Below are 12,235 nucleotides of genomic sequence, written 5' to 3'. Positions count from 1 at the left end.
TAATTGTTCCGACGGAACCTTCTCCCGGAGATTGACCCTTGATACATGGTCCAAGTGATTAATTCCTTTCTATTCGTTATTATCTTTATTACCCAATAAAAAGACCGGACCATACCATATAATTAAAGTTAAAAGAAAAGAATCAATTTGCTCTTAGGAATCATGAAATCCCGTAAATTATTGTTCTGGTGTATTATGGAAATTATTTGGGATGTAAGAACCAAATAATTCTCTGTGGTGGAACAAAATATCTCTAATTTCCCCCTCGAATAGATTCTTCTTTTTGATTTCCAAGGGAATGTTGTTGTCTTGCCTTGAACGGTGCACTAATCCCTTGAATCCGGTACCAACAGGTATCATCCCCCCCAGAACAACGTTCTCTTTCAGGCCTTTCAACCAATCAATACGACCTCGTAGAGCGGCTTTTGCTAAAACTCGAGCAGTTTCTTGAAAACTTGCTTCGGATATGAAACTTTGAGTATTCAGAGATGCCCTGGTAATTCCCAATAAGATGGCTCGGTAACAGATCGCTTCTTCCAAAGCACGCCCTGTTCGTTCCGCTCGAAACAATCCTATTAGTTCTCCGGGTGAAAAAACATTAGACATTCCATCTTCTGAAACCAACACTTTTGATGTTATTTGACGTACAATAATCTCTATATGCCTATTATGGATTTGCACCCCCTGGGATCGATAAACCCTTTGGATCTTATTAACCAAAGAGATACGACTTTGCGCTATGGTTAGCTCAGCACCAATCAAGAATTCCCACGGAATTCCAAGAATTCTTTTTATATGTTCGTTCCAACCCTCAACCCTCTTTTCTAGGTTCATCGATATTGAATCAATCGAACGCACTTCTAACACTTGTTCCACTTTTGGAAGACCTTGCGTTATATCACCCGATCTCGATTTTTCATATATAAATGTAACTAATGTATCCCCTTCGTAAAGGATTTCTCCATAATGACCATGAACGGTTGCCCCTGGGGTGGCCAAATGAGGCTTAGCTGATCTTATGACTAAGGAGTCAACATGAACAATTAGAACTTGACCAGATTTTATCTGTGGTCCATATTTGGATATACATACATTTTCACAAATAAACTGTCCGAGGACAATTATTTTGGATGTCTTCTCACAATAATCGTGATGGAGAAAGCACCAAGTCAAATCGAATGGATGAAAAATGATGTTCCTGCATGGATAGGGATTATAAATTCTCCCATTTTCATCCATTAAATAATATTTAAGTACTTGTAAAGTCTGTTTTAAATTGTCAAGTAGCAAATATTTATTTAACAAGATCTGATTATGAGTTATTAAATAGTAAGGTGAATAAAAATTCGCAATTTTAGGTACAGTCCCTAAGGGACCCAACGAATTCCTAATCGGAATCATGGGATCCTCTTTAATTTGAATTGATTCTTTTGTCACATTGTGAGATTTAGAACCATTGAATGGACCAATTCGAGAACAATTGGATAATGACAAAATTAGAAAAGATTGGCATTCCTTATTTCTATTCAGCAACGTACGAATAGTTCCTTGATGTTGGGTAAGTGATTGAATCCTCCTCGCCTTGGAATAAAAAGGATTGATATTGGTGTGATCTGATCCATTATCTGGGATCAATCCCGAACCCGCCATATCATTCCTTTTTCCGATATACGAAATAGGGGACTTCACTAAGTCAATTCTTATGAAATCTCGAATCAGATCATTTGCCCTCACTTCAACAATGGAAGCCTGAACCTTTTCTATAGAACCATTTCGGTCTTGGTCCCAATTCAATACTAAACAAGTACGAACTAATTGAATACTTGTGTAATAAATTCCTCGAATTGGTTTGCCATTTCTATAAAGGATATAATTTTCAACTCGGAATTTCACATTATCCCTTTCTTGCAACAGATCCTGGGGAAAAAGCGTTGCTAAATTGATACCATCAGCTATTTCATATGTGACTACGGATCGAACCGAAACAAAATACTTTTTCTTGGTAGGTGTGATCCGTTGGACATAGATCCAATTTTGTAATTTTTTTGATTCCTTAGAATTTTTTTTTCCCGTTCCTGGTGGTATCAAGATGCCGCTGTGCCGGGAGATCTTATCTGTCTCTCCAGGAAAATGGATATCTCCAGAAAAGATTTTCAGTTCAATCCTTTTTTTTTTTCTCTCCACTCGGACTAATCCACCTACGCGGCTTCTTGTATTTAAAGTGATTCGTGTATCGACTCCAATGATACTATTGTTCTGTACCATTATGGACGAAGAGCCAGGTAAGATATGCACTTCTTCGGGAATGAAAAAAAAGCGATCTACTTTCATTTGGTATTTCGGACTAAATTCCTTTGCTCCTCGATACTCAATCAAATCCTCTTTTTTGACGATTGAATCCACTTCTACAGTCCCATACTTAGTAATTCCTGAACTGCTTCTTCTGTATCGGGGATCGTCGAAATAAGCAAGAATACTATTTCTACGTAAAATACCATTTATGGGTATTTCAATCGAGATACCAGAACGAGGCATTAGTTCTTTCTCTCGTTCTTGATCATATTGGAATGGGATGATGAATCTATTTCTTCGCCTTTTCGCCAATAAATCAGAATTCTCGTGGAGAATGGCAGGATATATGAAATTCCAACGACCATTGGATATGATTCGAGCAGGTCCTGAATAATCAAGAATCTTTCCCTCTTTTTTACCGGAAGGATCTGAACTAAACAATTTGTGTCTCACTCGATCATTAGTCACTGAGAGGTCAGAACTCTCTCTCTGTTCGACAGAAAGAGAATGAATGTTCATTTGATCTTGATCCTTGTGGAGCGAAAAAGGCACTATACTAGATCTGCACGGACCCCCCGATAATATCCATAAATGACTTGTTTTAGGTAAGAGATGAACATTACCATATGTATATTCAGGTGCATGGTACACATCGGTACTCCAGTGCATTTCTCCCTCTGAGTCAGAATAAATATGTTTTCGAACTCTCTCTTTAAAATTGAAAGTGGATGTTCCAGCGCGAATCTCGGCAATCACTTGTTCTGATTCTACATATTGATCATTTTGAACTAAAAGAAAACTTTTTGGTGGAATATTCACATTATGTAGAATATCCTGACTCTCAATAGTGACATACAGGTCTATATAACATAGAAAAGCAGGATGCCCATGACGTGTACGTGTGGGATGAACCAAATCCTCATTGAATTTTATTTTTCCATTAGAGGGGGCTCGTACATGTTCTGCAGTACCACCTGTGAATACTCCACCGGTATGAAAAGTTCTTAATGTTAGTTGAGTCCCTGGTTCCCCAATTGATTGACCCGCAATGATACCTACTGCTTCTCCCAATTCGACCAGGTCACCATGAGTGGGACTCCGACCATAACATAATCGACAGATCCAAGATGTACTCCTGCAAATAAAGGGGGTTCGAATATATATTGATTGTGCTCGAAAGGTTATGAATCGATTGACAAGCCCAACCCCAATATCTTGATTTCGAGCGGCAATGCATCGTAGACCCATATATATATCGTCTGCTAATACACGACCAATTAGTGTTTGGATCAACATTTTTTCCGTCATCCCATTTCGAGGACTCACGGAAATACCTCGGATAGTGCCACAATCTGTTCTACGTACAACAATGTGTTGAACTACTTCAACAAGTCGACGCGTGAGGTATCCAGCATCTGATGTTCGTACAGCAGTATCCACAACTCCTTTGCGAGCTCCGTAGCAAGAAATGAGATATTCCGTTAAAGAAAGTCCTTCGCGTAAATTGCTTTGAATGGGTAAATCAATCATTTGTCCTTGGGGATCCGACATTAATCCTCTCATACCGACTAATTGGTGTACCTGAGATGCATTTCCCCGAGCTCCCGAAAAGGACATTATATGGACTGGATTAGAAGGATCCGTCATCCTAAAATTAGGATGCATTTCTTGTCTCAAATATTCACTTGTAGCATACCATATCTCAATGGATTGACGTAATTTTTCTACCGCGTGTACATTCCCATAATGATGGTGCTTTTCCAAAATCAAACTTTGTTGTTCAGCATCTTGGACTAGCCATCCCTTAGAAGGTATTGTTAAAAGATCATCAATTCCTAATGAAATGGATGTAGCAGTGGCTTGCTGGAAACCCATAGTCTTTACTTGATCCAGTATGTGTGATGTATATGCCATTCCGAAGTGATCTATTAATCGACTAATAAGTCGTTTCATGGCAGTTCCATCTATCACTTTATTGTGAAAGACCAGATCGGCCCGTTCCGCCATAAGTACCTCCATATTCTGTTGAGTAGGATTCGACAATAGGTTTGAGTCAGTGATTCGAAGACTTCCTTTCCTCTATCTTGATTCACGTATCAATTCAGGAATTAGGATACCGGTTGAACCGTAGAGACCCGAATTCACAAGGTATCGTATCACATAATTACTTAGCTTAGGTACCTTATGAGTAGGCTCGGCAAAACCCCTGTATGGCTTCTTCTATTTCTCGATAAAAAGAAATATGACCAATGGTGGTTCGAATGTATATACAAAGGATTTCTTTTTTGACACTTCTTACTAGTAGATAGTGCCCATAAATCTCATGATAGGTACCCAAAGATTCATATTGAACTTCGATGGGCACTTCTCTTGGGGCAATGAAACGTTGATCTAGTCGCCACCGGAGCCACAAAGGACTATCTAAATTGATTCGTTTCTGCCGGTAAGCTCCAAGTGCATCATAGGAACTACAAAAATAGGGTTCTTTTTCTTTCGTATACTTATAGTTATTATTATACTCGTAAACTGTTTCATTTTGATAGTTTCTGTGATTCCATGGATTATACCTATTTGCACAAATACCTCGACGATTTCCGATGGTTAATACATAGAGTCCAATAAGCATATCTTGGGTTGGTATGGAAATGGGATCCCCAATAGCTGGAGACAAGAGATTCATATGAGAAAACATAAGTAAACGAGCCTCTGCTTGAGCTTCCAAAGATAAAGGTACATGAACAGCCATTTGATCCCCATCAAAGTCTGCATTGAATCCCTTACGAACTAATGGATGTAAACAAATAGCACGTTCCTCCGCTAAAATAGGTTGGAACGCCTGTATGCCTAATCTATGCAGGGTGGGTGCTCTATTCAGCAATATGGGGTGCCCTTGCATAACTTCTTGAAGTATTTCCCATACAATTGGTTCTTTTTCCCGAATTTTACTTTTTGCAATCCCTATGTTGGAAGCAATATGTTGTCTGATTAGACCACGAATTACAAATGTCTGGAAAAGTTCTATTGCTATTTCTCGAGGTAATCCACATCGATGTAATGAAAGCGAAGGGCCCACGACAATGACGGAACGCCCCGAATAATCGACCCGTTTACCAAGTAGAGTCTCACGAAATCTTCCCTCTTTGCCTTCAATTACATCTGAAAACGACTTGTAAACTTTATTATGACCATCCCTCATTGGTTGCCCGCGGATCCCATTATCAAGAAGTGTATCTACGGCTTCTTGTACCAATTTCTCCTGACACATTACTGATTCCCCTGGCGTAGATCTACTTGTTGTTAATGGATCGGTAAGAGTATTGTTCCGATAGATAACTCTTCGATAGAGTTCATTAATATCCGAACTCATTGGTTTACCCCCATCTATCTGAATGATTGGTCTCAACTCCGGAGGAAGAACTGGTAATAGGCACAAAACCATCCGTTCTGGTTCTACATTTGTTCGAACAAAATGCTTAGCTAATTCCATGCGTCTAACCAAAAAATCCTTTCTTCTTCCAACTTTTCTATCTTCCCATTCATTCCCAGTGTACCTTTCTTCCCCTAATTCCTTCCATTCCACCAATGAATGATCTGTAATAATTCGCAAATCTGGATCGGCTAATTGTTCTCTGATAGCACTTGCTCCAGTAGAGATTTCTCGATTTCGAAATGTATCGAAGCCTTGGGTAGTAAAAAAAAGTGGGATGCTATATTTCCGGGATTGTATTTCATATTCGAATGAACCTCGTAATCGTAAGAAAGTCGGTTTTTTAACTATGGGCCTAGCAAAAGAAAAATTGGGATAGGTTCCTATAGGATCCCCACCCTTAAAAACCGGACATGAAGGTTTCCTCTCATCCGGCTCAAGTAGTTACACCAAATAAATAATAAATAAAGGGGGTCTCACTTTCAAATTTTGTTCTAGAAACCCCCATAAAAATCTACTCCTTACTCAAGTTCCCAGTGAGAACCAACCTATATTTCATTGATTCATTTTTACTTTATATTTTATTTTCGGAATTACTTATTCATTATTCAATTACGACATAAATAAAATGTGAAATTGTTGAGTAGCCTACGTCCCCTCGAATGATGAATCCCCTTAAAGGAATACCTTGGAACTCATAAGGGATTTACTTGTCTATGTATCGTTCCATTCGATCTTTTAGGTCCCTACTTCACCTCGACGGTTATGCTATGATGTCCCTTGAAGCATATATGCGATGGATAGATTCCTGTAACCATGTCATATTTGTTTACTTGAACAGAAAACAGAATTTATTTCTAAAAGAAATGGAGTGGCTAATTCCAAGAAAGAATTCTTTTTTTTTTTTCACGAGGTACAGCTAGCAATTCCTATTTATATGTTACGGAATCGACCATGGATCAATTCCCCCTTTATTTGGAAGTATTGAATACACCCATAATTCTGAGCTTCATGTTCTTCTTCTTCCTCTCCCAGGAGACATGTCAGAGCCAGGGGCATCCCAATCGGATTAAATGGGATGACAGTTTCTCATTCCGAATCTGTAAACTCATAATTTCGATCAAATCACACATCGCAGTATACTAGGCTTTCTAATTCCTTAAGGGGTTTATCTAAAAGATTCGCGATATAACTAGGAAGACGTTTAAAATACCACACATGAGTCACTGGACATGCCAGTTTGATGTATCCCATTTGATATCTTCGTATCCGAGAATCAACAAATTCGACTCCGCATTGTTCACAAAATTTCGGGTCTTCTTTTTCATCTCCGATCACTCGATAATTTCCACAAGCACAAATTCCACTTTTTATAGGTCCAGAAATTCTTTCACAAAACAATCCATCTTTTTCCGGTTTATTGGTTTTGTAATGAAAAGTATAGGGTTTTGTCACCTCTCCAACTATCTCTCCATTAGGTAGTATTTTGTTAGCCCAAGCACTTATTTGTTGAGGAGAAACTGATCCAATTCGAAGTTGTTGATGTTTATACCTGTCGATCATATTATAGAATATAAATTCTGATTCATTCCGATCAAGCTTCCTTCCTATGAATCTGGAAGTTCTTCTCAGATACAAGGAAATGATTCAGTTCCAGAGCCAAAGATCGTAGTTCTCGAACGAGTAATCGAAAAGATTCTGGAGCATCCTCGGGGTTAGGTATTGTTCCTCCAATGATCGTAGTACCAAGTACTTCCTGACGAGCTCTAATATGATCAGATTTATAAGTAAGCATCTCTTGTGAAATATGAGCAACACCAAATCCCTCTAGAGCCCAAACTTCCATTTCTCCTACTCGTTGTCCCCCTTGCCTGGCCCTTCCTCTAAGGGGTTGTTGTGTAACAAGTGCATAATGTCCACTGGAGCGTCCGTGGATTTTATCATCAACTTGATGAATTAATTTCAGGATATAGGACTTTCCTATTATAACAGGTTGTTCAAAAGGATCTCCTGTTCTTCCATCAAATATTCTGCTTTTTCCCGGATACTCGGGTTCAAATACCCACGGATTTGCTGTTTGCTTACTGGCTTCATATAATTCAGGAAACACTAGTTTTCTCGAAGCCTCTTGCTCATATCTCTCATCGAAGGGTGCTATTCTATAATGTCTGTCCAGCAGGTCCCCCGCTAACCCGAGCGAGCATTCAAATATCTGTCCCACATTCATTCGCGAAGGTACTCCTAATGGGTTGAAGACCATATCCACCGGTGTTCCATCTTGCAAATAAGGCATATCTTGTCTAGGCAAAATTTTTGAAATGATACCTTTATTCCCATGTCTTCCAGCTACTTTATCACCTACTTTGATTTCACGCTTCTGTGAAATATATACACGAATCATTTCTGGATTATAACTGGAACCCCCCCCTTTCTGGATCCATCTCACATCAATAACTCGACCCTTTCCGCCTATAGGTAATTTTAGACAAGTTTCCTTTGCAGTGGATACCTGAATTCCAAGTATGGCTCGTAATAATCTATCTTCCGGGGCATACGATGATTCTTTTGCTGTCTGAGGCGTTAATTTACCTACTAAAATATCACCTGTTTCTATCCAAGATCCCAACATCACAATTCCATTTCTGTCTAAATTGCGGAGTAAATGGGCTTCTAAATGCGGTATTTCATTAGTGATTCTTTCAGGGCCTTGACTTGTCACATGAGTCTGAATTTCATATTTCCGGATGTGAAAAGAAGTATAAATATCTCCATATACCAGACGTTCACTAATGAGTACCGCGTCTTCAAAATTGTAGCCTTCCCATGGCATATAAGACACTAATACGTTTTTTCCCAAAGCGAGTTCACCACCAACTGTAGCCGCACCGTCCGCTAAAATTTGTCCCTTTTTAATGCATTTACCCCGCGGAACCTGAGGTTTTTGATGCATACAGGTATTTTTGTTGGAACGTTGATACATAACCAATGGAATGCTTATGGTAGTGTCTCCATTACCTGATAAAACGATCTTGTCAGTATCAGTATAAATGATCTTTCCATCTTGTTCGGCTATAGCTGAAACCCCCGAATCTAGAGCCGCTTGGCGTTCCAACCCAGTTCCAACAATGCACTTCTCGGACCGAGAAAGCGGAACTGCTTGACGCTGCATATTCGAACTCATTAAAGCTCGATTCGCGTCATTATGCTCGATAAAAGGAATGAGGGAAGCTCCAATAGAAAAATATTGGAAAGGAAAAATGCTTCGAAGATGAATCTGTTCCCATGCAATAGTCAAGAATTCTTGACGGTATCGAGCTGGAACAACCTGTTCTTCCTGAATACCCTGATTCAACGCCAAAGAATTTCCTGCTGCTACCATATAATATTCATCTCTATTTGGTGATAAATAAACTGTCTGTACCTCTTTTGATCTCTGAGATATTTCATAAAACGGACTCTCTATAGACCCCAAATAACCAATCCTCGCATGAATAGCTAAAGATCCAATAAGTCCAACATTGATTCCTTCGGACGTGTCAATTGGGCAAATACGCCCATAGTGACTAGGATGGATATCTCGTATCCGAAAACTAGCAGTTCGTCCTGTCAATCCTCCAGGACCCAAATAACTCGATTTTCGCCCATGAACTATTTGTGTCAACGGATTCGTTCGATCCAAAACTTGAGATAAAGGGTGTAGGCCGAAAAACGATTCATAAGTAGTTGTTAATGGAGTTGAAGTTACCAAATTATGAGGAGTCGGTATCAATTTATGCCTGATTGCTCCACATATAGTTCCTCGAACCACATTTTCTAAACGAACCAGAGCCAATCCGAATTGATCCTGTAACAGATCTGCTACAGAACGAATACGTTTATTTTTCAAGTGATTCATATCGTCAAGGGTGCCCATTCCAAATTTCATTCCGATCAAATGATCCGCAGCAGCCAATACATCTCGTGGTAACAAAAATAGATTGTTCTGAGGTATATCAAGATTCAATCTCCGGTTCATATTTTGTCGACCAATCCTTCCTAATTCACATCTTTGTTGAAAAAATTTCTTTTGTAATTCTTTACATAAGGACTCAGAAAATACCGGATCCCCACCTACACAAGCAAATTGTTGATAAAACTCCAAAATGGCATTTTCCCTTGACCCAATCTTTTTTTTCTCCTTTTCATTCGGGAAAGACAAGAAAATTTCAGGGTAGCAAACATTATCTAGAATTTCTCTTAGATTTGAACCCATAGCTGATGATGGAACTAGAATAGATATTTTTTGTTTCCTACTCACACGGGCCCATATTCTTGCTTTTCTATCAATCTCTAATTCTGATCTTCCTCCCCAATCTGATATTATGCTACCGGTATAGACAGAAATTCCGTTATGGTCCAATTCTGAACGGTAATAAATACCGGGACTTTGCAATATTTGATTGATCACAATTCTGTATATTCCATTTACTATGGAGGTTCCCAAGGAATTCATTAGAGGAATATTTCCAATAAATATGGTTTGTTCTTGCATATCTCTACCAGTTTTCCAAATTAATCCTGCGGGTACATATAATTCAGAAGAATATGTGAGTGATTCATACACAGCATCTCTTTCTTTTTATCAAGGGTTCGACCAATCGATATGTGTCTACAAATAATTGAAATTCAATTTCTTGATCTGTATCTTCAATTTTTGGAAACTTATGAAGTTCTTCCGTCAAGCCCTGATCAATGAACCTAAAAAATCCCTCAAATTGTATCTGACTAAATCCAGGTATTGTAAACATTCCCTCATTTCCATCCCGGAGCATCTTAAGTTTACCATTTATCGAAAAAATACCATTATTGGCTCACTCTTCATCGAACCATATCAAACCAGATAGATCAATCTAGCAATGATGGAATTTATATTCTGTTTACTGAATCACATGAAATTTGATCCAACTCCATATACGTATGAAATACGTATGAACGAAGGAATAAAGAGAATTTTCTACTCAAATTTGAATTTTCGACAGATACAAATGGAAATGAATTGATAAAAAATTCCTGTAAACGAAATTCTGACACTTCAACTTATAGAGTTTTAAAATTGATCCAATTTATACCTATTATTATGATATTACGATCAGATTGGGTACTAGAAGTAGATTCTGGATTTAATCCGTTCTCTATGAATGATATAAAGACAGAATAATCAGGAATAGAGTTTCCTTTGATTTTAGCACTTCACTTATTTGATTGATTCATTTTTTAAAAAATGATTCGCAGAGAGGAGAGAGATTTCTACCCATTTGTTAATAAAATGAGTAGAATATGATTCGCTTGAAGTACGTAAGAGGGGTGAGTTATACTTATTAAGTACATGCAGATATAGGCATCTAGCTATCCGCATATCCCATTATCCCAGTTCCACTTGGGGCAACATGGGTCGTGCTATAGCATAATTTCTATTTTAGATTCAATATATTCAATGAAAGGTTGAATCACGATGATTCTCTATAGGAATATAAGATACCTGACTAGGTAAGGTATCCCTGTAACAATTTTTACCCCGGGGTTTACATATACACATAATTGTTGTTATAATTGCATAATTGAAATTGAAAAGGATTCATTATTGAAAAGAGTTGATAATTGATACTGATTAGCATTAGTCGTGTATCAATTTTATTTTCTTATGCCATTCCATTAAGGAAACAAGATTGGAGATCCAAACTCAAGAACCGTTCATGAATTCACAATAGTTAATGGTTCCAATTGGCCCTGAATTTTTGATTTTGTGACTGGAAATCTATTTTTTCTCTTTCATTTCAATTTTCAATATAAAAGAGAAGGGAAATTTTTAGGTGTTGTGTGTTTTGAAATACTATAGAATCAACCGAAGAGAACAACTGGATCCAATAAAAAAAAAAAAAGAATATTTTGATCTATATCTATTTTGTATCGTTTTGGCGGCATGGCCGAGCGGTAAGGCGGGGGACTGCAAATCCTTTCTCCCCAGTTCAAATCCGGGTGTCGCCTGATCAACAAAAGACTCGGAATCCCTTATCCTGCTAATAGAACTCGAAAAATTCTTGCCCAGCGGAAGCAGAGGCAAAGGGCTAGGACTGTCGATACTAGATTTTCAGAATCCCGGGGTTCTATAAAAAACTTTTGATTCGTTCTTAAAAAATTAGGGTGTGGTCCAAACCGGTACCAATATGAATAAAGAAACCCTCGCTTATTACTGATTACTGATAGGTTCGGGTCATTGATTTGATTTATCAATAGAATCAAATCAATAGTCAAATTCAATTGTGAGATTCATAACTACAAAAGTCAGGGATCAAAATCCGGGTATCCAAAGGAAGGCTCCTAAAGGACTGTAAATCCTTGTTCCTAGGATCCAAGGAGGGATGATAGGAAGGACTATCAATACTTCCTACACTAGTGTCTACTGACTGAATCTTGAATTAGATTGGGCAGGCTCATGGAGAATCAAAGTAGGGGTTGGGGAAAGGACTGAAGATACTT

General features: G+C 38.3%; 1 non-coding gene across 1 annotated transcript; it reads left to right on the top strand.

Annotated features, from left to right (window-relative positions):
- The first annotated feature begins 11,672 nt into the window (after positions 1-11,672).
- Positions 11,673-11,743, top strand: TRNAC-GCA (transfer RNA cysteine (anticodon GCA)). The gene has a single exon. It is a non-coding gene; the product is annotated as a tRNA-Cys (tRNA).
- Positions 11,744-12,235: the final 492 nt, after the last annotated feature.

Source organism: Tasmannia lanceolata, unplaced genomic scaffold (genome assembly GCF_043159265.1).
Source record: "Tasmannia lanceolata isolate RefF3 unplaced genomic scaffold, GAP_Taslan_0.1 ptg000871l, whole genome shotgun sequence".
Lineage (NCBI taxonomy): Eukaryota > Viridiplantae > Streptophyta > Magnoliopsida > Canellales > Winteraceae > Tasmannia > Tasmannia lanceolata.
Note: the sequence above shows the minus strand (reverse complement) of the source record. Positions and strands in the feature narration are given on the sequence as shown.